Here is a 27,664-nt window from a genome sequence, read left to right on the forward strand (position 1 = left end):
GTGCAGTACCATACTAGTGCACCTTTATTCATTCTGTGCATACATGTGGTGATCTTCTCTTCCAACAATCGTGTCATCGTGCAGCTGATTTCAAATCAGGCTCTTCTCACAAGGTTTTCAGTTATCTGTCCAGCTGTAAACAGAACGCCCGTTATGTTATAGTAAACTGTAAAATGACGGAGAAGCGCCATTGTATGCCTATAGCTACGAGTATCAGAATGAACTATAATTTAAGAATGTGTGTGTTAGAATGCCTCCAAACAACGTATGTGCTACTGAGCGTGGCAGAGAAGCAGAAGAAGCGAGAAGTGAAATAGCAGGCAATACCAGCAGCACTTAATCATGCAGCTTTTTTTTCGATCAGCACAGCAACGCACGCTCGAGTTTCTGTTTTGTACGTGAATGGAAATGAGACCGCTGACAGCTCAATGTGTCAGCGTCGCTGGTACCCGACACGAAGTCACATCTCACTGCTACCAACCAGTGCACGCTTGTTATTAGCTTGGCAACACACGAAAACGATTAGCACCGCAGCCAACGAATGTTTCCGCGTCATACAATTCGCGCCCAAAGTCTGGCAACAGACTTATGCAACGCCAAAAGGAACCTTGCCCGTTTTCATATCACAAAAATGTGTTGGCTAGTGCGAGGTTCGCTTTCAGCGATGATGAATACCGATGTTGAAAACAAACACAGTGCAGCTAAAAACTCCTCCGTATGAACTACGCGATATTTCTGGCGTCGTATATGGTGTCTATGTAGCGACGGAAACTACCGTAGAGTTTTTTCAGCCGATATGCCTCGCATGCGCTGGTTCATACGAACTAGATGGTAGAGGCCTGCGCTGGATGCAGATGACACCGATTTGAATTGCCTCCGCGGTAGGCGAGGGCTCACGCTAAAACCTTCGAACCTCCGAAGTCAGTTTACATTCGTTTTTAGCACAGAAAGTCACAGATCAAAGCACAAGAACACCGACATGCTGCTTTCGCTCGGCCGACGATCGCATACGGGACCGGCGCTAGCATAGCCGGCCGGGATTCGCTGGATCTGTTGGCGTCGCTCGAACTCGGCTCGAAACCGCGTCACGCTGGTAGCACTCGCAGTCGTTCGTCGTTATAGATTACGAAGCGGTAGTTCAGGAACGCTTGGAGTGGTTTTCATGCTTGCTTTCAGCACTCGGCTGGGCCTTCGAAGCGGCGGCCATTAGGCACAGCATTCAGAGTCATCGCAGCCTCTGGTTGGTTGGCGCCGCTGTACGCGTAGTGACGCAGCGTACGCGAGGCGAAATATCAAGCCCGGCTTGATCCCTCGGGCCTGCTCGCTCGCGTATGCCCCTCCGAAGCCGACGCTGAGAGGCGCATTTGACGCTTTTGACGCGTAGACGCGAGCATACGCGTGCCAGTGGTTGGCACTTAAAGCAGGACCTGGCACCTGGCGTGGCAACGCCCGCGTGATGCGACGAAATGAACGCCGGCGAGCACGTGCGCCGCGTCACGTCGAAATGTATTGGCTCCTTTACTGTAGCATGTAGTCATGTTCTCATATGACGCGCATCTCATGATTATCATGTTTACACCAGTCACATAACTTCATCATCTATTGATGTGGCGTAACACGAAGTTTGGCATATGTGAAGCTAGCGAAACGGCCGCGAGCGCATCATCAGTGTGGATTGTAGTCATGTTGTTACATGACACGCATGTCGTGATTATCATGTTTGGATGTGTCATTTACCTATGTCGTTCGTTTGCGTCGCGTCATACTGAGTTTGGTACATGTGAAGCTAGAGAAACGGCCACGAGCGCATCATGAGCGTAGCATGTAGTCATGTTGTTACATCACACGCATCTTATGATTATCATGTTTGCACCAGTCACTTACCTTCGTCATTCATTCACGTAGAGTAATGCCGAATTTGGTATATGTGACGCTAGCGAAACGGCCACGAGTGCATCATGAGCTTCGCGTGTAGTCATGTTGTTACATATCGCGCATGTCATGATTTTTATGTTAGGGTCTGTCACTTGTGTTCACCATGCAATCATGCTATACTATGCCAGTTTCGCCACATGCCATGTGAACGAAACTACCGCAAGAGCTGCAGGATCATGAAACGTAAACCATGACATTCATGGCATACGTGTCACGATTTTAATGTCGTGACTAGCCAAATATGTTCTTCATACAGTCATGTTATGCCATACCAAGTTTTGTATCAATACCATTATCGAAACGACCAGGAGGGCTAAAAGTCGCAGGCGGCTAGATAGATAGATAGATAGATAGATAGATAGATAGATAGATAGATAGATAGATAGATAGATAGATAGATACGGCTAGAGTCGCCTAAGTTCGCTAAGAAATGCTTCGCATTTAGAACACCCAGCACAAATGTCGCAAGCAGATGAATTGCAGGGGCCGAATTCACAAGAGGTCTTTCGTACGTGCTTTTCTGATTAATCAGACGGCTTTGCTGATATGTTTCGCATCACGATTGCTGAAATAATCACTTGAGCAATTTTAGGGGCCAAACTTCCTATACCGTGGGTCAGTCCCTCCTCCATAGGCAGCATGTAGCCACCTCTAGCTGATGACTTGCTCAAAAGATGACGTTGTGTGTTCTTGGTAAGAATATAACTAAATGGCGTTTGTTGTTTCCACAGCATATCCACGGAGATATGATGATAAGTGGGCCGGAGCATCCATCCATTCGTGTCCTCTGTCCATGCGTCCGTCCATTCACCTGTATGTGCTTCCGTCCTTCCGTCCATCTATCTGTCCATCCGTCCATCCATGCTAGCGTCTGTCCATTCATGTGTCTATCCATTCATGCATCCGTTCATCCGTGCTTCAGTCCGTACGGACACTCGTACGGATGCACGGATAGATGGACACACGGATGGACGCTTCACTCCACTCATAATCATTCACTCCGTAGATATTCTGTGAATATTTTCTTATGTTACAACCTACTATAGCTTTTTATGTGTCAATTAATGCCCAGCAAGCTTGAATCATCTATAATGTGCTTTGATACACCTAAATATGCGGTGTTTCAATTTTATTATTGCATTCTTGCAGCTACCACACCTGTGGTTACGACCGAAGGTAAGTTGTGAAAATTCGTTCGATCTGGGTAGAGTTATCGACACACAGGGTCTGTCCTGAAAGTAATTTTGGTAAGGTAACTTAATTTATTGCATGTATCGTTACAAGTGCCTAATAATCTTCAAACTAAAATAGTCTCTTTGCATCGCTTCCTCGGCCTAGACCAGAATTCTAGCTTTCAAAAGCATGGTGGTAGTCCTCTTCAGGAATTACCTCCAATGCTGCGACTCAAGCTACTTTGATCCCGTCCACTGCTCTTGAATGCGCGTTTTTCAGGGGTGTTTTGAAGCGTGTAAACAGGAAAAAGCCGGACGGAGCCATGCCCGGAATCTACGACAGCCAAGAAATTATTAGCACCACTGCTTATTATACCAAGTAGTCGAGGACGGCGAAGGCACTGCTGGCCGGCGCATTATCGTGGTTCAAGATCCAATAGTCTGTGATGTTCTCTGCGTTCTAGTGTTTCGAGGATTGTACAATATATGGCTGAGTGTTCACTCGTTCCTATGGCGGTGGTTGGCAGTGTGGTGGTGCTTTCTCTTTAACTTTTCTTGTTTCTTTCTCTTTCTTTTCTCCTTGGGAATCAACATTTGACACTTGTCCTATTCTTTTTTTTTAATTATATAGCCTGCAATACTTCGGTGCAGTAGGCAGGGCATTGTTTGTTGTTTTTTTTTATTTCAAGATTAAATGTTGCCCACTTAAACCTGCTCGTCAGTCAGTCTTTCGAGGACTTCCACATCAAATTCGGACTTCTACACAAAATTATTCGTCGGTCTCACCTGAACAGTTCCATCACCCGTGTCACATTCTCAGCTATGGTGGCCGTGGATAGAAGTTTGGCACGAACCCCGTCGTCGACTTATACCCGGCCTTCCAAAAAGACTTTGTACTATCGAAACACTGTACTATCTAACAGGGCATGTTATTCGTAAGCAGTCTCGATCATAAAAGCAGTTTCCGCAGTGAACGTGTCAGGTTTTACGCAAAACTTGTTCGACAATCTTTGTTCTAAGGAGCCCTGCCTTTTCGCATGCACAAGAAGGTAAAAAAAAATATTAGCTGTGGCCAAACTTAGTTATACTTGGGTGTGCATAGAGGGAGGTAAAGTAAATCTCACTGTTAAGTTTGGTTCAAGGCACGGTTACGCTTTTAGAGGCGTGCGTTTCGTTCTTCTTCCGTCTGTTCGGCAGGCTGGGTCCTCTTATTTTAGTTCCGACGATGACGTCGGGCTTCTTTCAGTCTCGAAGACTCACTTTCTTTATCTGCCAATGAATCCCACTGAGATGCCCTTCCTATACATACCATGCGACGCTGGTTCCCACTTCGTGTTTGCAAGGCTGTTTCATCAGCTGCTCTTTTGATGTCATGTAAAATGGCATGGCGAGTGGTGCCGCCAGCTGCGGCGGTTGCTAAGCAACAGCTCAGCTCCCGCTGTGACCACCCGTCACAACGAAACGGCAAGAATACGGCCAAGGTTTACCTCTCGCTGCAACAACTCTCATGAACAGGCCTGCCCTCACTCTTCAATGCTTAGAGTCTATTGAACGACAGAGCGCTGCTTACCTTACTTATGCCTCAACCAGTTACAACCGATCAGACCACGGCGACGTGCAGTCGTATTACAATAAATTGATTGACAACACTTTCAGGCTGAACCTGTGTACAAATGCGTACATATGTGAAAATAAAAAAAAGCTTCGTCAGTGTTTTATTGTTCGAAATACGCCGAGTACTTTTTCCTTTCCTCTGACCTATATTGTGTTAACCTAAGGTTCTAACACAAGAGTTACCAACTCGCTGCAATACAAGTTCAAAGCTTCTCTGGGCTCCAATTAATCCATCACACTGTTATTCTTGCGACCTTTAAACCTTGACCAATCGTGTATATGCAGTTTTTCTCATTCATTCGTTCGTTAGGCCTCAGAAAACTCCTACGAAAAGAATTTTAGGTCTCAGAAAAGGTGACCTCTTTGTACACAATGTGCAGAAGAGGAAATAATAATTAATCATTTTTTACGTACTTCACTATTTTTATGAGATTCATCACAACAAAGTGATGGTTCCTACGATTGGTTCAGAGGCATGCTGCAGCGTGCGATAAAAAATCAATGTGAGTAAATAAACATTTAAGTATTTACATAATGAATTTGTTTTTTAGGGAAGTTCGTGGCCCTAACCTGACAGCGTGCGTATTGTATTACATCTTTAAAAGCCGGTAGACAAGCGCTCCTGAATTACGCTCTCGCTAAGATAGCACAACAGGTGATGTGTGGAGCACGTCGTCTGCTGCTAACAAACTGACCACGGTGCGTATACCATACCAGACACAAATAACCAGTCACGGCTGGCCACGACCAGTCTTCCAAGCATGCGCTTCAAGACCAGCTCTGAATGGTTATTTTCTTCGGCGATAGATGACGCTGAAAGCGAACGTGTTTTATATAGCTGTTGGTTGATGGCACTGTAGGCGGCTGCCGCAGAGCTCCGGCGACTGCTTCCGTGTTCCCTTTGATAAAGTACGACAGAGTACACACATCTACAGAAAATTCCTTCAACCATGTCACCAGTGTTCACCATGACTCAATATACGTTTGATAAAAAAGTCACAGCTTTGCCGCAAAGGCGAAGCAATGAATGCGATAGCAACAAATTAGAAGCTCACGCGCAAACTAGCAGGCAGATCGAAACGTGCCCCGCGTTTCTCACACACAAATTACGCACGAAACGTACTCACAGGTACACATGCACGCGAATAAGCGTCTCAGTTGTTACTTTGCTATGTCTGAAAAGCCCGCTTTTTTCGCAAACGGAGGCTGTGCAATGACTGTAGCGACCTTTGTACGCCCTGTAACTACAACAGAATTGTTCTAGTGTGAGCCCGATACCAGCCAAGACGTATGATTCTCCCCACCGGAAGATAAGGGTGAGCGAAAAATCATTCACTACCCTCTTCTTCTCAGGCCAAAGTATGCGTGAGCGATGAGAGCCGCCGTGCGCTCATTGCGCCACCTTGCTGATAATGCTGAAAACACGATAGTCCCTACCCTTGATGCCCACCAACAGCGGTAAGTGGTAGATATAAATAGCAGGCCATTTAAACAATAAAAAAAATGATTCACCACGCATGAATTAATGGTATAATGTTGCAGTCATGTGAAGTGCATGTTTTGGCATCCGCCGACGATATTGCTTTTTTTGCTGTTGATAGAGAGAGTGTCACTTCGTTATTGGAAATCACTGAAAGGTTTTGTGACGGGAGTGGAAGCTCAATGAACAAAGAAAAAAGCCCAAATAGCAATATGAACAATGCACACAACAATATTAACGATGACATATATTTTTCTTTGATCTAACTTAGACAACATTAAGTTCTTGCACAGAACTGATTTCACAATATTGATAAACGTTTCACTCATGCTACATAGAAATCAGCACAATAATGCTATCACGACAGTTTGCCCGCTTACACTCAGAACGCTACTGATTTAGTGTGATCTTAACATGTTCAAACAGACCCGAGGCCTCGACCGTGTCCCGAGGAAGCGAACAAAAGGTGCGCTGATGTTTATCTCAACTGTGTAGAGATCCATCATAGCCCCAAATGCATCGGTAAGCTATTTTCTTGTATTAACCTTTCACCACAACAGGAAAGTGATGCCGCCTAAGTTAGGTCTGATCAACATTGCGTCTAAGAAAAGAATGGCCCCGTATCTGCATGTTACACTGCAAATGTCGTAGAAAGACGATAGTATTAGTCCGGAGAGAGTGAACAAAATGTTTATTTGAAGTACTGCACAATAAAACCAGTGAATGGCATTCTGGAAGTGCTGCGTTAGAGTGCCTCGAGCGTGCAGCGGAGGCGAACGAGCGCATCAAGGCACGTCAGACGTGAGACATGAGCGCTATCTGGAACTTGGAAAACGAAGCGCGCGGCGTGCGCGCCCGTCTTGGAGGCGATAAGGTGTACAATACACCAAATAAATGCTTTATTATAATCACTCTCTCAAGACGGGACACTATCGTCTTTCAGTGACATTTGCAGTCGAACATGCAGATACGGGGCCTGTCGTTTTTTTTTGTTTTCATTTTGCAAACGAAATAAAATAGCTCACTCTCTGTCCTGCTCTTCTGTGTCAAGCCAAATCAACAAGCCAAGATTTATATTATAAAGATAACGAAGAATTAGCAGAGTACCAGAAGGCATTTGGCTAGTTTAATGCAGACAGACAGACAGACAGACAGACAGACAGACAGACAGACAGACAGACAGACAGACAGACAGACAGACAGATAGATAGACAGACAGATAGATAGATAGATAGATAGACAGATAGATAGATAGATAGATAGACAGAGACATAGATAGATAGGTTGATAGATAGATAGATAGATAGATAGAGAGACAGATAGATAGATAGATAGATAGATAGATAGATAGATAGATAGAGTGTCACATAAAACTCGGACTTGCATATCATCAGAATATCCGCAAACATTCTGTGTAGCAGAGCTGATTTAAAGCTCAGCACAAAAATCTAGATTCAGTCGGCAGCCGCAGGTGTGAAATATCTGCAATCCCTATTTTCTGGGCCAGCGTTACACAGGATTGACGTCTTTTCAGACCCCAATAAGAAAACGTGCGACTCGGAGATGAAGGAGAAATGCAAAGCTATGGGACAGAAATGCACCGAAGTGAACAACACGGCAGCTTGTAAAGGTATGGATTTCAATTTTAAGACGCTTAAAGGTCTTGCTAATTCGAGGCCTATAAAGTTGACCCCCTTTTAATTGATCGCTTACAGATAAACGACCGGACGTATGTAAAGATGAAATGCAGAAGCAGTGCGAAGAAAATGACTTACAATGTGCGGTTGTGAATAAAGTAGCACATTGCTTTGGTGAGTTCTCTTTTTGCTGATACAGTACCCGAAAAAATATAAATCATAAACGAAATGAGAAATAACGAGTATACGCTGCGTATCGTACATCATTGAAGGTGCTCGACGCAGTATAAGTGTATATATTTTAACTTTATGTTTGAGATACTCTCATATAACGCGTCTTACATCAATTGCACCTTGCTCCTCGCAATGGAATAACCGAAATGTATCGGAGGAGTTGTTTCCACTTTGCAAGGTATATTAATCCTGTTTGAAACATTCAATGCTGATGTTATACTCAGTTGTAATCTAGAAAGTATTTTGAAAACAAGACGGCCACACTTTAAATTCACCACTTGCTGCAAAACCACTAGGAATCTGTAAAGACGATGAGCAGCAGATATGCAAGGAAAACGGCCTACAGTGCCCTCTTGTGGATGAAAAACCGCTGTGCAGTGTTACGCATTTATTTTTTCTCGAAGCGATTCCAAAAAGCATAACCAAGGAAATGGAAATTTGTTACGAGTACACCAAGTTTGCTTTTGTTGAAATGAACTAACTGGTTTCGAGCTAACCGGTTATTTGCACAATTATTTAAAGGATGTTAGCAATATCAGTTTCAGATACAACATAATCATGGCGCTGCACTGCGATTTCAGTCACTGAACAATTCGGTATTTTTTTCCTGATTGAAAAATTAGGCCTTCTATCTGCATGTTACACTGCAAAAGTCGTCGAAAGATGATAGTATTGCGTATAGAGAGAGTAAAGAAACGTTTCTTTGATGTTCTGCGCAACAAAATTGGTTAATGGAATTCTGGAAGGTCTGCGTTAGAGAACCTCGAGCATGCACCGAAGGCTAACGAGCGCATCAAGTCACGTCACACGTGAGACATGAGCGCTGTCTGGCAGTTATCTTGGAAAACCAAGCGTGTGGTGTGCGCGGCCGTCTCGGAGGTAATAAGGTGTAGAAGGAAAGGTTATCTGTAGGTGCCACCACCATGTTGTCTTAGCAATGCGTTGGAAACACTTTCCTTTTCGTGCGAGCTTTGCATTGTAAGCGCAGCGTTATAAACTTTCTGATCCTTTGAATTATCTATGTATGCTTTTTATAGTAAAAACCACACATACAAAATATTGACGTGTCATTATGGTGCCTCAGATATGCGCAATAATTGCTGTTTAATTGACAATCACACAAGTATGAGCGCGGAACCTTGAGCAATATTGGTGGGCGCTGCTGATGGGGTCGGCCGTTTGGGGCATTGTTTAATGAAATTTGTGGGACCGTTAAGAATGGACAAACAGGAAAACGTACAGACAGACAGACAGACCAGTATTTTTGCGGTAAATGTCCCCAAGAAAGACAATCGTCTTTAAAAATTGCCGCCCGCATCTTCGCACAGGGAGAACACGAGTAATTGTGTTGCAGAGTGGTCGGGGTATCGCATGAATGTTGTGTAAGTGGGTACGGTTTGGGAATGCTTATTTTTTATTTCAACTTTAGTATTCCTGTTTATTGAATGGAGGAGAAGTGTTGCCTACAACGTCAAGCAAAAGCCAAGTAAGGACGCCTTTGAATTTAAAACGCGCGATCTAGTGCCTACAGATACGGGGTGGCCAATGAACGGTTATGCAGCCCGAGCAGTCGTGTTTTAGCAGCAGACACTAAAACGCGACTGGCACAACTGGCATGACTGGCACGCGACGCCAGCTTGCGACATGCGAGCATGTGCAGTGGTTGTGTGGACGGCGCCGTGTAAATACGCACCAGACGAGAATAAAGATAAGACCTAATGCACGTGAGCGATGAATTTCAGTATTAGAAGTGATAGTTTTCATTGGGATACTTCAACGCAACTATTTTGGTCTGCCTGTCTGTCCGTCGTTTGCTCGCTGGATGGGTTGATTGATTTGTCTGTTTATCTGTTTGTAAAGCAGAACAACTTGAGTAAGCCCTCATTAACAGTGCCCATCAACATTGCACAAGTTTCTGCGGTCAAATGACGGCGATTTAAAAGCAAATATTGTGCATATCTGAGAAACAATGTCAACAGGTCGGTATGTCTCTTCATAAGAGAAAAGCCATACATAGGTGATGCTAAGAACTGTAGCCTTTATTACGCTGCGCTGACAAAGCGCCACTATGCAGGAAAAGGAGAGTTTACTATGCTTTGCTAAGACAATACAGTGCTGCCACCTGCTTTGAAATCTACGAAATATGGCCTCCTAGTTTCATCGTCTGATATTACCGACAGATGACACTCATATCTCACGCAATGCCTTCAGAATCTCAATAACCGATTCTCTCGCGCAATACACCAAATAAATGCTTTATTCTAATCAGTCTCTCAAGACGGGACACTATCGTCTTTCAGTGACATTTGCAGTCGAACATGCAGATACGGGGCCTATCGTTCTTTTTTGTTTTCATTTTGCAAACGAAATAAAATAGCTCACTCTCTGTCCTCCTCTTCTATGTCATGCCACATCAACAAGCCAACATTTATATTATGAAGATAACGAAGAATTAGCAGAGTACCAGAAGGTATTTCGCTGGTTTATTACAGACAGACAGAAAGACAGACAGATAGATAGATAGATAGATAGATAGATAGATAGATAGATAGATAGATAGATAGATAAATAGATAGATAGATAGATAGATAGATAGATAGATAGATAGATAGATAGATAGATAGATAGATGGAGTGTCACATAAAACTCCGACTTGCATATCATCAGAATCTCCGCAAACATTCTGTGTAGCAGAGCTGACTTAAAGCTCAGCACAAAAATCTAGATTCAGTCGGCAGCCGCAGGTGTGAAATATTTGCAATCTTTATTTTCTGTGCCAGCGTTACATAGGATTGACGTTTTTTCAGACCCCAATAAGAAAACGTGCGACTCGGAGATGAAGGAGAAATGCAAAGCTATGGGACATGAATGCGCCGAAGTGAACAACACGGCAGCCTGTAAAGGTATGACTTTCATGTTTAAGACGCTTAAAGGTCTTGCTCATTCGAGGCATATAAAGTTGACTCCTTTTTAATTGATCGCTTACAGATAAACGACCGGACGTATGTAAATTTGAAATGCAGAAGCAGTGCGAAAAAAATGACCTACAATGTGCGGTTGTAGATAAAGTAGCACATTGCTTTGGTAAGTTCTCTTTTTGCTGATACAGTACCCGAAAAAAAATAAATGGTAAACGAAATGAGAAATATTAACGAGTATACGCTGCGTATCCTACATCATTGAAGGTTCTCGACGCAATATAAGTGTATCAAATTTTATCTTTAATTTTGAGATACTCTCTTACAACGCGTCTAACATCAATTGCACCTTGCCCCTCGCATTTGAATAACCGAAATGTATAGGAGGAGTTGTTTCCACTTTGCAAGGTGTATGAATCTTGTTTGAAACATTCAATTTTGATGTTATACTCAGGCGTATTCTAGAAAGTATTTTGAAAACAAGACCGCCACACTTTAAGTTCACCACTTGCTGGAAAACCACTAGGAATCTGTAAAGACGATAAGCAGCAGATATGCAAGGAAAACGGCCTACAGTGCAATCTTGTGGATGAAAAACCGCCGTGCGGTGGTACGCGTTTATTTTTTCTCAAAGCGATTCTAAAAAGCATAACCAAGGAAATGGAAATTTGTTACGAGTACACCAAGTTTGCTTTTGTTGAAATGAACTAACTGGTTTTCAGCTAACCGGTTTATCGCACAATTATTGAACGGATGTTAGCAATATAAGTTTCAGATACAACAAAATCATGGCGCTGCACTGCGATTTTAGTCACTGAACGATTCGGTATTTTGTTCCTGATTAAAAAATTAGGCCCTCTATCTGCATGTTACACTGCAAATGTCGTCGAAAGATGACAGTATTGCGTATAGAGAGAGTAACAAACGCTTATTTGATGTTCTTTTCAAGAAAATCGGTGAATGGAACTCTGGAAGTGCTGCGTTAGAGTACCTCGAGCATGCACCGGAGGCGAACGAGCATATCAAGTCACGTGACACGTGAGACATGAGCGCTGTCTGGCGGTTATCTTGGAAAACCGAGCGTGTGGCGTGCGCGGCCATTTCGGAGGTAAAAATGTGTAGAAGGAAAGGTGATGGGTAGGTGCCACCACCATGTGGTCTTAGCAATGCGTTGGAAACACTTGCCTTTTCGTGCGAGCGTTGTTGCATTGTGGGCGCAGCGTTATAAACTTTATGATCCTTTGAATTATCCATGTATGCTTTTTCTAGTAAAAAACCACACATACAGAATATTGACGTGTCATTATGGTGCCTCAGATATGCGCAATAATTGATTTTGTTTCACAATCACACAAGTATGAGCGCGGAACCTTGAGCAATATTGGTGGGCGCTGCTTATGGGGTCGGCCGTTTTGGGTATTGTTTAATAAAGTTTATGGGACCATTAAGAGTGGACAAACAGGCAAACGTACACGCAGACAGACAGACAGACAGACAGACAGACAGACAGACAGACAGACAGACAGACAGACAGACAGACAGACAGACAGACAGACAGACAGACAGACAGACCAGTATTTTTGCGGTAAATGTCCCCAAGAAAGACAATCATCTTTAAAATTGCCGCCCGCATCTTCGCACAGGGAGAAAACGAGTAAATGTGTTGCAGAGTGGCCGGGGTATCGCATGAATGTTGTGTAGGTGGGTACGGTTTGGGAATGCTTAATTTTTATTTCAACTTTATTATTCCTGTTTATTGATTGAAGGAGAAGCGTTGCCTACAACGTCAAGCAAAAGCCAAGTAAAGACGCCTATGAATTTTAAACGTTCGATCCAGTGCCTACAGATACGGGGTGGCCAATTAACGGTTATGCAGCCAGAGCAGTCGTGTTTTTAGCAGCAGACACTAAAACACGACTGGCACAACTGGCATGACTGGCACGCGACACCAGCTTGCGGCGTGCGAGCATGTGCAGTGGGGGTGTGGACGGCGCCGGGTAAATACGCACCAGACGAGATTAAAGATAAGACCTAACGCACGTTAGCGATGAATTTCCGTATTAAAGGTGATAGTTTTCCTTGGGATACTTCAACGCAAGTATTTTGGTCTGTCTGTCTGTCCGTCGCTTGCTCGCTGGATGGGTTGATTGATCTGTCTGTTTATCTGTTTGTAAAGCAGAACAACTCTAGTAAGCCCTCAATCACAGCGCCCACCAACATTGCCCAAGTTTCTGCGGTCAAATGACGGCGATTTAAAAGCAAATATTGTGCATATCAGAGAAACAATGTCAACAGGTCAGTATGTCTCTTCATAAGAGAAAAGCCATACATAGGTGATGCTAACTGTAGCCTTTATTACGCTGCACTGACAAAGTGCCACTATGCAGGAAAAGGAGAGTTTCCTGTGCTTTACTAAGACAATACAGTGCTGCAAACTGCTTTGAAATCTACGAAATATGGCCTCCGAGTTTCATTGTCTGATATTACCGACAGATGAGACTCATATCTCACGCTATTCCTTCAGAATCCCAATAACCAATTCTCTCGCGCAATACACCAAATAAATGCTTTATTCTAATCAGTCTCTCAAGACGGGACACTATCGTCTTTCAGTGACATCTGCAGTCGAACATGCAGATACGGGGCCTATCGTTCTTTTTTGTTTTCATTTTGCAAACGAAATAAAATAGCTCACTCTCTGTCCTCCTCTTCTGTGTCATGCCACATCAACAAGCCAAGATTTATATTATGAAGATAACGAAGAATTAGCAGAGTACCAGAAGGTATTTGGCTAGTTTATTACAGACATACATACAGACAGACAGATAGATAGATAGACATATAGAAAGATAGATAGATAGATAGATAGATAGATAGATAGATAGATAGAATGTCACATAAAACTCCGACTTGCATATCATCAGAATATCCGCAAACATTCTGTGTAGCAGAGCTGATTTATAGCTCAGCACAAAAATCTAGATTCAGTCAGCAGCCGGAGGTGTGAAATATTTGCAATCTTTATTTTCTGTGCCAGCGTTACATAGGATTGACGTTTTTTCAGACCCCAATAAGAAAACGTGCGACTCGGAGATGAAGGAGAAATGCAAAGCTATGGGACAGGAATGCGCCGAAGTGAACAACACGGCAGCCTGTAAAGGTATGACTTTCATGTTTAAGACGCTTAAAGGTCTTGCTCATTTGAGGCATATAAAGTTGACTCCTTTTTAATTGATCGCTTACAGATAAACGACCGGACGTATGTAAATTTGAAATGCAGAAGCAGTGCGAAAAAAATGACCTACAATGTGCGGTTGTGGATAAAGTAGCACATTGCTTTGGTAAGTTCTCTTTTTGCTGATACAGTACCCGAAAAAAAATAAATGGTAAACGAAATGAGAAATATTAACGAGTATACGCTGCGTATCGTACATCATTGAAGGTTCTCGACGCAATATAAGTGTATCAAATTTTAACTTTAATATTGAGATACTCTCATACAACGCGTCTAACATCAATTGCACCTTGCCCCTCGCATTTGAATAACCGAAATGTATAGGAGGAGTTGTTTCCACTTTGCAAGGTGTATTAATCCTGTTTGAAACATTCAATGCTGATGTTAGACTCAGGTGTATTCTAGAAAGTATTTTGAAAACAAGACCGCCACACTTTAAATTCACCACTTGCAGGAAAACCTTTAGGAATCTGTAAAGACGATGAGCAGGAGATATGCAAGGAAAACGGCCTACAGTGCAATCTTGTGGATGAAAAACCGCCATGCGGTGGTACGCATTTATTTTTTCTCAAAGCGATTCTAAAAATCATAACCAAGGAATGGAAATTTGTTACGAGTAAACCAAGTTTGCTTTTGTTGAAATGAACTAAATGGTTTTGAGCTAACCGGTTATTCGCACAATAATTGAAAGGTTGTTAGCAATATCAGTTTCAGATACAACAAAATCATGGCGCTGCACTGCGATTTTACTCACTGAACGATTCGGTATTTTGTTCCTGATTAAAAAATTAGGCCCTCTATCTGCATGTTACACTGCAAAAGTCGTCGAAAGATGATAGTATTGCGTATAGAGAGAGTAACAAACGCTTATTTGATGTTCTGCGCAACAAAATTGGTGAATGGCATTCTGGAAGTGCTGCGTTAGAGTACCTCGAGCATGCACCGGAGGCTAACGAGCGCATCAAGTCACGTCACACGTGAGATATGAGCGCTGTCTGGCAGTTATCTTGGAAAACCAAGCGTGTGGCGTGCATTGCCGTCTCGGAGGTAATAAGGTGTAGAAGGAAAGGTGATGTGTAGGTGCCACCACCATGTTGTCTTAGCAATGCGTTGGAAACACTTGCCTTTTCGTGTGAGCGTTGCATTGTAAGCGCAGCGTTATATACTTTCTGATTCTTTGAATTGTCTATGTATCCTTTTTATAGTAAAAACTACACATACAAAATATTGACGTGTCAATATGGTGCCTCAGATATCCGCAATAATTGCTTTTTAATTTACAATCACACAAGTATGAGCGCGGAACCTTGAGCAATATTGGTGGGCGCTGCTGATGGGGTCGGCCGTTTTGGGTATTGTTTAATGAAGTTTGTGGGACCGTTAAGAGTGGACAAACAGGCAAACGTACACACAGACAGACAGATAGACAGACCAGTATTTTTGCGGTAATTGTCCCCAAGAAAGACAATCGTCTTTAAAAATTGCCGCCCGCATCTTCGCACAGGGAGAACACGAGTAAATGTGTTGCAGAGTGGCCGGGGTATCGCATGAATGTTGTATAAGTAGGTACGGTTTGGGAATGCTTAATTTTTATTTCAACTTTAATATTCCTGTTTATTGAATGAAGGAGAAGCGTTGCCTACAACGTCAAGCAAAAGCCAAGTAAAGACGCCTTTGAATTTTAAACGTTCGATCCAGTGCCTACAGATACGGGGTGGCCAATGAACGGTTATGCAGCCCGAGCAGTCGTGTTTTAGCAGCAGACACTAAAACACGACTTGCACAACTGGCATGACTGGCACGCGACGCCAGCTTGCGGCATGCGAGCATGTGCAGTGGGGGTGTGGACGGCGCCGGGTAAATACGCACCAGACGAGATTAAAGATAAGACCTAACGCACGTGAGCGATGAATTTCAGTATTAAAAGTGATAGTTTTCCTTGGGATACTTCAACGCAACTATTTTGGTCTGTCTGTCTGTCCGTAGCTTGCTCGCTGGATGGAATGATTGATCTGTCTGTTTATATGTTTGTAAAGCCGAACAACTCGAGTAAGCCCTCATTCACAGCGCCCATCAACATTGCCCAAGTTTCTGCGGTCAAATGACGGCGATTTAAAAGCAAATATTGTGCATATCTGAGAAACAATGTCAACAGGTCGGTATGTCTCTTCATAAGAGAAAAGCCATATATAGGTGATGCTAAGAACTGTAGCCTTTATTACGCTGCGCTGACAAAGCGCCACTATGCAGGAAAAGAAGAGTTTCCTATGCTTTGCTAAGACAATACAATGCTGCCACCTGCATTGAAATCTACGAAATATGGCCTCCGAGTTTCATTGTCTGATATTACCGACAGATGACACTCATATCTCACGCAATGCCTTCAGAATCCCAATAACCATTTCTCTCGCGCAATACACCAAATAAATGCTTTATTCTAATCACTCTCTCAAGACGGGACACTATCGTCTTTCAGTGACATTTGCAGTCGAACATGCAGATACGGGCCCTATCGTTCTTTTTTGATTTCATTTTGCAAAAGAAAGAAAATAGCTCACTCTCTGTCCTGCTCTTCCTTGTCATGCCAAAGCAACAAGCCAAGATTTATATTATGAAGATAACGAAGAATTAGCAGAGTACCAGAAGGTATTTGGCTAGTTTATTACAGACAGACAGACAGACAGACAGACAGACAGATAGATAGATAGATAGATAGATAGATAGATAGATAGATAGATAGATAGAGTGTCACATAAAACTCCGACTTGCATATCATCAGAATATCCGCAATCATTCTGTGTAGCAGAGCTGATTTAAAGCTCAGCACAAAAATCGAGATTCAGTCGGCAGCTGCAGGTGTGAAATATCCGCAATTCCTATTTTCTGGGCCAGCGTTACATAGGATTGACAATTTTTCAGATCCCAATAAGAAAACGTGCGACTCGGAGATGAAGGAGAAATGCAAAGCTATGGGACAGGAATGCGCCGAAGTGAACAACACGGCAGCCTGTAAAGGTATGACTTTCATGTTTAAGACGCTTAAAGGTCTTGCTATTCGAGGCCTATAAAGTTGACCCCTTTTTAATTGATCGCTTACAGATAAACGACCGGACGTATGTAAGGATGAAATGCAGAAGCAGTGTGAAGAAAATGACCTACAATGTGTGGTTGTGGATAAAGTAGCACATTGCTTTGGTAAGTTCTCTTTTTGCTGATACAGTACCCGAAAAAAAAAATAAATCGTAAATGAAATGAGAAATAATAACGAGTATACGCTGCGTATCGTACATCATTGAAGGTGCTCGACGCAATATAAGTGTATCAAATTTTAACTTTAATTATGAGATACTATCATACAACGCGTCTAACATCAATTGCACCTTGCTCCTCGCATTAGAATAACCGAAATGTATAGGAGGAGTTGTTTCCACTTTGCAAGGTATATTAATCCTGTTTGAAACATTCAATGCTGATGTTATACTCAGGTGTATTCTAGAAAGTATTTTGCAAACAAGACCGCCACACTTTAAATTCACCACTTGCTGGAAAACCACCAGGAATCTGTAAAGACGATGAGCAGCAGATATGCAAGGAAAACGGCCTACAGTGCACTCTTGTGGATTAAAACCGCCGTGCATTGGTACGCATTTATTTTTTCTCAAAGCGATTCCAAGAAGCATAACCAAGGAAATGGAAATTTGTTACGAGTACACCAAGTTTGCTTTTGTTGAAATGAACTAACTGGTTTTGAGCTAACCGGTTATTCGCACAATTATTGAAAGGATGTTAGCAATATCAGTTTCAGATACAACAAAATCATGGCGCTGCACTGCGATTTCAGTCACTGCACGATTCGGTATTTTGTTCCTGATTAAAAAATTAGGCCCTCTATCTGCATGTTACACTGCAAAAGTTGTCGAAAGATGATAGTATTGCGTATAGAGAGAGTAAACAAACGTTTATTTGATGTTCTGCGCAACAAAATTGGTGAATGGCATTCTGGAAGTGCTGCGTTAGAGTACCTCGAGCATGCACCAGAGGCTAACGAGCGACTCAAGTCACGTCACACGTGAGACATGAGCGCTGTCTGGCAGTTATCTTGGAAAACCAAGCGTGTGGCGTGTGCGGCCATCTTGGAGGTAATAAGGTGTAGAAGGAAAGGTGATGGGTAGGTGCCACCACCATGTGGTCTTAGCAATGCGTTGGAAACACTTGCCTTTTCGTGCGAGCGTTGCATTGTAAGCGTAGCGTAATAAACTTTATGATCTTTTGAATTATCTAAGTATGCTTTTTCTAGTAAAAAACCACACATACAAAATATTGACGTGTCATTATGGTGCCTCAGGTATGCGCAATAATTGCTTTTTAATTGACAATCACACAAGTATGAGCGCGGAACCTTGAGCAATATTGGTGGGCGCTGCTGACGGGGTCGGCCGTTTGGGGTATTGTTTAATGACGTTTGTGGGACCGTTAAAAATGGACAAACAGGCAAACGTACAGACAGAAAGACAGACAGACAGACAAATACACAGACAGACAGACAGAAAGACAGAGAGACAGACCAGTATTTTTGCGTTGAATGTCCCCAAGAAAGACAATCGTCTTTAAAAATTGCCGCCCGCATTTTCGCACAGGGAGAACACGAGTAAATGTGTTGCGGAGTGGTCGGGGTATCGCATGAATGTTGTATAAGTAGGTACGGTTTGGGAATGCCTAATTTTTATTTCAACTTTATTTTTCCTGTTTATTGAATGAAGGAGAAGCGTTGCCTACAACTTCAAGCAAAATCCAAGTAAAGACGCCTTTGACTGAATTTACAACGCGCGATCCAGTGCCTACAGATACGGGGTGGCCAATGAACGGTTATGCAGCCCGAGCAGTCGTGTTTTTAGCAGCAGACACTAAAGCACGACTGGCACAACTGGCATGACTGGCACGCGACGCCAGCTTGCGGCATGCGAGCATGTGCAGTGGGGGTGTGGACGGCGCCGGGTAAATACGCACCAGACAAGATTAAAGATAAGACCTAACGCACGTGAGCGATGAATTTCAGTATTAAAGATGATAGTTTTCTTTGGGATACTTCAACGCAACTATTTTGGTCTGTCTGTCTGTCCGTCGCTTGCTCGCTGGATGGGTTGATTGATCTGTCTGTTTATCTGTTTGTAAAGCAGAACAACTCGAGTAAGCCCTCATTCACAGCGCCCATCAACATTGCCCAAGTTTCTGCGGTCAAATGACGGCGATTTAAAAGCAAATATTGTGCATATCTGAGAAACAATGTCAACAGGTCAGTATGTCTTTTCATACGAGAAAAGCCATACATTTGTGATGCTAAGAACTGTTGCCTTTATTACGCTGCGCTGAGAAAGCGCCACTATGCAGGAAAAGGAGAGTTTCCTTTGCTTTGCTAAGACAATACAGTGCTGCCACCTGCTTTGAAATCTACGAAATATGGCCTTCGAGTTTCATTGTCTGATATTACCGACAGATGACACTCATTACTCACGCAATGCCTTCAGAATCCCAATAACCAATTCTCTCGCGCAATACACCAAATAAATGCTTTATTCTAATCAGTCTCTCAAGACGGGACACTATCGTCTTTCAGTGACATTTGCAGTCGAACATGAAGATACGGGGCCTATCGTCCTTTTTTGTTTTCATTTTGCAAACGAAATAAAATAGCTCACTCTCTGTCCTCCTCTTCTGTGTCATGCCACATCAACAAGACAAGATTTATATTATGAAGCTAACGAAGAATTAGCAGAGTACCAGAAGGTATTTGGCTAGTTTATTACAGACAGACAGACAGACAGACAGACAGACAGACAGACAGACAGACAGATAGATAGATAGATAGATAGACAGACAGATAGATAGATAGATAGATAGACAGACAGACAGACAGATAGATAGATAGATAGATAGATAGATAGAAAGATAGATAGATAGATAGATAGATAGATAGATAGATAGATAGATAGATAGATAGATAGATAGATAGATAGAGTGTCACATAGAACTCGGACTTGCATATCATCAGAATATCCGCAAACATTCTGTGTAGCAGAGCTGACTTAAAGCTCAGCACAAAAATCTAGATTCAATCGGCCGCCGCAGGTGTGAAATATCTGCAATCCCTATTTTCTGAGCCAGCGTTACATAGGATTGACGTTTTTTCAGACCCCAATAAGAAAACGTGCGACTCGGAGATGAAGGAGAAATGCAAAGCTATGGGACAGGAATGCACCGAAGTGAACAACACGGCAGCCTGTAAAGGTATGACTTTCATGTTTAAGACGCTTAAAAGTCTTGCTCATTCGAGGCATATAAAGTTGACTTCTTTTTAATTGATCGCTTACAGATAAACGACCGGACGTATGTAAATTTGAAATGCAGAAGCAGTGCGAAAAAAATGACCTACAATGTGCGGTTGTGGATAAAGTAGCACATTGCTTTGGTAAGTTCTCTTTTTGCTGATACAGTACCCGAAAAAAAATAAATCGTAAACGAAATGAGAAATAATAACGAGTATACGCTGCTTATCGTACATCATTGATGGTGCTCGACGCAATATAAGTGTATCAAATTTTAACTTTAAATTTGAGATACTCTCATACAACGCGTCTAACATCAATTGCACCTTGCTCCTCGCATTAGAATAACCGAAATGTATAGGAGGAGTTGTTTCCACTTTGCAAGGTATATAAACCCTGTTTGAAACATTCAATGCTGATGTTATACTCAGGTGTATTCTAGAAAGTATTTTGCAAACAAGACCGCCACACTTTAAATTCACCACTTGCTGGAAAACCACCAGGAATCTGTAAAGACGATGAGCAGCAGATATGCAAGAAAAACGGCCTACAGTGCACTCTTGTGGATGAAAAACCGCCGTGCGTTGGTATGCATTTATTTTTTCTCAAAGCGATTCCAAAAAGCATAACCAAGGAAATGGAAATTTGTTACGTGTACACCAAGTTTGCTTTTGTTGAAATGAACTAACTGGTTTTGAGCTAACCGGTTATTCGCACAATTATTGAAAGGATGTTAGCAATATCAGTTTCAGATACAACAAAATCATGGCGCTGAACTGCGATTTCAGTCACTGCACGATTCGGTATTTTGTTCCTGTTTAAAAAATTAGGCCATCTATCTGCATGTTACACTGCAAAAGTCGTCGAAAGATAATAGTATTGCGTATAGAGAGAGTAAAGAAACGTTTATTTGAAGTTCTGCGCAACAAAATTGGTGAATGGCATTCTGGAAGTGCTGCGTTAGAGTACCTCGAGCATTCACCGGAGGCTAACGAGCGCATCAAGTCACGTCACACGTGAGACATGAGTGCTGTCTGGCAGTTATCTTGGAAAACCAAGCGTGTGGCGTGTGCGGCCGTCTTGGAGGTAATACGGTGCAGAAGGAAAGGTGATGGGTAGGTGCCACAACCATGTGGTCTTAGCAATGCGTTGGAAACACTTGCCTTTTCGTGCGAGCGTTGCATTGTAAGCGCAGCGTTATAAACATTATTATCCTTTGAATTATCTATGTATGCTTCTTCTAGTAAAAAAACACACATACAAAATATTGACGTGTCATTATGGTGCCTCAGATATGCGCAATAATTGCTTTTATTTCACAATCACACAAGTATGAGCGCGGAACCTTGAGCAATATTGGTGGGCGCTGCTGATGGGGTCGGCCGTTTGGGGTATTGTTTAATTACGTTTGTGGGACCGTTAAAAGTGGACAAACAGGCAAACGTACAGACAGAAAGATAGACAGACAGACAGACAGACAGACAGACAGAAAGACAGAGAGACAGACCAGTATTTTTGCGTTGAATGTCCCCAAGAAAGACAATCGTCTTTAAAAATTGCCGCCCGCATTTTCGCACAGGGAGAACACGAGTAAATGTGTTGCGGAGTGGTCGGGGTATCGCATGAATGTTGTATAAGTAGGTGCGGTTTGGGAATGCCTAATTTTTATTTCAACTTTATTTTTCCTGTTTATTGAATGAAGGAGAAGCGTTGCCTACAACTTCAAGCAAAATCCAAGTAAAGACGCCTTTGACTGAATTTACAACGCGCGATCCAGTGCCTACAGATACGGGGTGGCCAATGAACGGTTATGCAGCCCGAGCAGTCGTGTTTTTAGCAGCAGACACTAAAGCACGACTGGCACAACTGGCATGACTGGCACGCGACGCCAGCTTGCGGCATGCGAGCATGTGCAGTGGGGGTGTGGACGGCGCCGGGTAAATACGCACCAGACAAGATTAAAGATAAGACCTAACGCACGTGAGCGATGAATTTCAGTATTAAAGATGATAGTTTTCTTTGGGATACTTCAACGCAACTATTTTGGTCTGTCTGTCTGTCCGTCGCTTGCTCGCTGGATGGGTTGATTGATCTGTCTGTTTATCTGTTTGTAAAGCAGAACAACTCGAGTAAGCCCTCATTCACAGCGCCCATCAACATTGCCCAAGTTTCTGCGGTCAAATGACGGCGATTTAAAAGCAAATATTGTGCATATCTGAGAAACAATGTCAACAGGTCAGTATGTCTTTTCATACGAGAAAAGCCATACATTTGTGATGCTAAGAACTGTTGCCTTTATTACGCTGCGCTGAAAAGCGCCACTATGCAGGAAAAGGAAAGTTTCCTTCGCTTTGCTAAGACAATACAGTGCTGCCACCTGCTTTGAAATCTACGAAATATGGCCTTAGAGTTTCATTGTCTGATATTACCGACAGATGACACTCATATCTCACGCAATGCTTTCGGAATCCCAATAACCAATTCTCTCGCGCAATTCACCAAATAAATGCTTTATTCTAATCAGTCTCTCAAGACGGGACACCATCATCTTTCAGTGACATTTGCAGTCGAACATGCAGATACGGGGCCTATCGTTCTTTTTTGTTTTCATTTTGCAAACTAAATAAAATAGCTCACTCTCTGTCCTCTTCTGTGTCATGCCACATCAACAAGACAAGATTTATATTATGAAGCTAACGAAGAATTAGCAGAGTACCAGAAGGTATTTGGCTAGTTTATTACAGACAGACAGACAGACAGACAGACAGACAGACAGACAGACAGACAGACAGACAGACAGACAGATAGATAGATAGATAGATAGATAGATAGATAGATAGACAGACAGACAGACAGATAGATAGATAGATAGATAGATAGATAGATAGACAGACAGACAGATAGATAGATAGATAGATATATAGATAGATAGATAGATAGATAGATAGATAGATAGATAGATAGATAGATAGAGTGTCACATAGAACTCGGACTTGCATATCATCAGAATATCCGCAAACATTCTGTGTAGCAGAGCTGACTTAAAGCTCAGCACAAAAATCAAAATTCAGTCGGCCGCCGCAGGTGTGAAATATCTGCAATCCCTAATTTCTGGGCCAGCGTTACATAGGATTGACGTTTTTTCAGACCCCAATAAGAAAACGTGCGACTCGGAGATGAAGGAGAAATGCAAAGCTATGGGACAGGAATGCTCCGAAGTGAACAACACGGCAGCCTGTAAAGGTATGACTTTCATGTTTAAGACGCTTAAAGGTCTTGCTATTCGAGGCCTATAAAGTTGACCCCTTTTGAATTGATCGCTTACAGATAAACGACCGGACGTATGTAAGGATGAAATGCAGAAGCAGTGTGAAGAAAATGACCTACAATGTGTGGTTGTGGATAAAGTAGCACATTGCTTTGGTAAGTTCTCTTTTTGCTGATACAGTACCCGAAAAAAAAATCGTAAATGAAATGAGAAATAATAACGAGTATACGCTGCGTATCGTACATCATTGAAGGTGCTCGACGCAATATAAGTGTATCAAATTTTAACTTTAATTTTGAGATACTATCATACAACGCGTCTAACATCAATTGCACCTTGCTCCTCGCATTAGAATAACCGAAATGTATAGGAGGAGTTGTTTCCACTTTGCAAGGTATATTAATCCTGTTTGAAACATTCAATGCTGATGTTATACTCAGGTGTATTCTAGAAAGTATTTTGCAAACAAGACCGCCACACTTTAAATTCACCACTTGCTGGAAAACCACCAGGAATCTGTAAAGACGATGAGCAGCAGATATGCAAGGAAAACGGCCTACAGTGCACTCTTGTGGATTAAAACCGCCGTGCGTTGGTACGCATTTATTTTTTCTCAAAGCGATTCCAAAAAGCATAACCAAGGAAATGGAAAATTGTTACGAGTACAGCAAGCTTGCTTTTGTTGAAATGAACTAACTGGTTTTGAGGCAACCGGTTATTCGCACAATTATTGAAAGGATGTTAGCAATATCAGTTTCAGATAAAACAAAATCATGGCGCCGCACTGCGATTTCAGTCACTGCACGATTCGGTATTTTGTTCCTGTTTAAAAAATTAGGCCCTCTATCTGCATGTTACACTGCAAAAGTCGTCGAAAGATAATAGTATTGCGTATAGAGAGAGTAAAGAAACGTTTATTTGAAGTTCTGCGCAACAAAATTGGTGAATGGCATTCTGGAAGTGCTGCGTTAGAGTACCTCGAGCATGCACCGGAGGCTAACGAGCGCATCAAGTCACGTCACACGTGAGACATGAGCGCTGTCTGGCAGTTATCTTGGAAAACCAAGCGTGTGGCGTGCGCGGCCGTCTCGGAGGTAATAAGGTGTAGAAGGAAAGGTGATGGGTAGGTGCCACCACCATGTGGTCTTAGCAATGCGTTGGAAACGCTTGCCTTTTCGTGCGAGCGTTGCATTGTAAGCGCAGCGTTATAAACTTTATGATCCTTTGAATTATCTATGTATGCTTTTTCTAGTAAAAAACCACACATACAAAATATTGACGTGTCATTATGGTGCCTCAGATATGCGCAATAATTGCTTTTTAATTGACAATCACACAAGTATGAGCGCGGAACCTTGAGCAATATTGGTGAGCGCTGCTGATGGTGTCGGCCGTTTGGGGTATTGTTTAATGACGTTTGTGGGACCGTTAAAAGTGGACAAACAGGCAAACGTACAGAAAGAAAGATAGACAGACAGACAGACAAACAGACAGACAGACAGGCAGAGAGACAGACCAGTATTTTTGCGTTGAATATCCCCAAGAAAGACAATCGTCTTTAAAAATTGCCGCCCGCATTTTCGCACAGGGAGAACACGAGTAAATGTGTTGCAGAGTGGTCGGGGTATCGCATGAATGTTGTATAAGTAGGTACGGTTTGGGAATGCCTAATTTTTATTTCAACTTTATTTTTCCTGTTTATTGAATGAAGGAGAAGAGTTGCCTACAACTTCAAGCAAAATCCAAGTAAAGACGCCTTTGACTGAATTTAAAACGCGCGATCCAGTGCCTACAGATACGGTGTGGCCAATGAACGGTTATGCAGCCCGAGGAGTCGTGTTTTTAGCAGCAGACACTAATGCACGACTGGCACAACTGGCATGACTGGCACGCGACGCCAGCTTGCGGCATGCGAGCATGTGCAGTGAGGGTGTGGACGGCGCCGGGTAAATACGCACCAGACAAGATTAAAGATAAGACCTAACGCACGTGAGCGATGAATTTCAGTATTAAAGATGATAGTTTTCCTTGGGATACTTCAACGCAAATATTTTGGTCACTCTATCTGTCCGTCGCTTGCTCGCTGGATGGGTTGATTGATCTGTCTGTTTATCTGTTTGTAAAGCAGAACAACTCGAGTAAGCCCTCATTCACAGCGCCCATCAACATTGCCCAAGTTTCTGTGGTCAAATGACGGCGATTTAAAAGCAAATATTGTGCATATCTGAGAAACAATGTCAACAGGTCAGTATGTCTCTTCATACGAGAAAAGCCATACATTTGTGATGCTAAGAACTGTTGCCTTTATTACGCTGCGCTGAAAAGCGCCACTATGCAGGAATAGGAAAGTTTCCTTCGCTTTGCTAAGACAATACAGTGCTGCCACCTGCTTTGAAATCTACGAAATATGGCCTTCGAGTTTCATTGTCTGATGTTACCGACAGATGACACTCATATCTCACGCAATGCTTTCGGAATCCCAATAACCATTTCTCTCGCGCAATACACCAAATAGATGCTTTATTCTAATCAGTCTCTCAAGACGGGACACTATCATCTTTCAGTGACATTTGCAGTCGAACATGCAGATACGGGGCCTATCGTTCTTTTTTCTTTTCATTTTGCAAACGAAATAAAATAGCTCACTCTCTGTCCTCCTCTTCTGTGCCATGCCACATCAACAAGACAAGATTTATATTATGAAGCTAACGAAGAATTAGCAGAGTACCAGAAGGTATTTGGCTAGTTTATTACAGACAGACAGACAGACAGACAGATAGATAGATAGATAGATAGACAGACAGACAGACAGACAGACAGATAGACAGACAGACAGATAGATAGATAGATAGATAGATAGATAGATAGATAGATAGATAGATAGATAGATAGATAGAGTGTCACATAAAACTCCGACTTGCATATCATCAGAATATCCGCAATCATTCTGTGTAGCAGAGCTGATTTAAAGCTCAGCACAAAAATCTAGATTCAGTCGGCAGCCGCAGGTGTGAAATATTTGCAATCTTTATTTTCTGCGCCAGCGTTTTATAGGATTGACGTTTTTTCAGACCCCAATAAGAAAACGTGCGACTCGGAGATGAAGGAGAAATGCAAAGCTATGGGACAGGAATGCTCCGAAGTGAACAACACGGCAGCCTGTAAAGGTATGACTTTCATGTTTAAGACGCTTAAAGGTCTTGCTATTCGAGGCCTATAAAGTTGACCCCTTTTGAATTGATCGCTTACAGATAAACGACCGGACGTATGTAAGGATGAAATGCAGAAGCAGTGTGAAGAAAATGACCTACAATGTGTGGTTGTGGATAAAGTAGCACATTGCTTTGGTAAGTTCTCTTTTTGCTGATACAGTACCCGAAAAAAAAATCGTAAATGAAATGAGAAATAATAACGAGTATACGCTGCGTATCGTACATCATTGAAGGTGCTCGACGCAATATAAGTGTATCAAATTTTAACTTTAATTTTGAGATACTATCATACAACGCGTCTAACATCAATTGCACCTTGCTCCTCGCATTAGAATAACCGAAATGTATAGGAGGAGTTGTTTCCACTTTGCAAGGTATATTAATCCTGTTTGAAACATTCAATGCTGATGTTATACTCAGGTGTATTCTAGAAAGTATTTTGCAAACAAGACCGCCACACTTTAAATTCACCACTTGCTGGAAAACCACCAGGAATCTGTAAAGACGATGAGCAGCAGATATGCAAGGAAAACGGCCTACAGTGCACTCTTGTGGATTAAAACCGCCGTGCGTTGGTACGCATTTATTTTTTCTCAAAGCGATTCCAAAAAGCATAACCAAGGAAATGGAAAATTG

Source organism: Rhipicephalus microplus, chromosome 7 (genome assembly GCF_043290135.1).
Source record: "Rhipicephalus microplus isolate Deutch F79 chromosome 7, USDA_Rmic, whole genome shotgun sequence".
Lineage (NCBI taxonomy): Eukaryota > Metazoa > Arthropoda > Arachnida > Ixodida > Ixodidae > Rhipicephalus > Rhipicephalus microplus.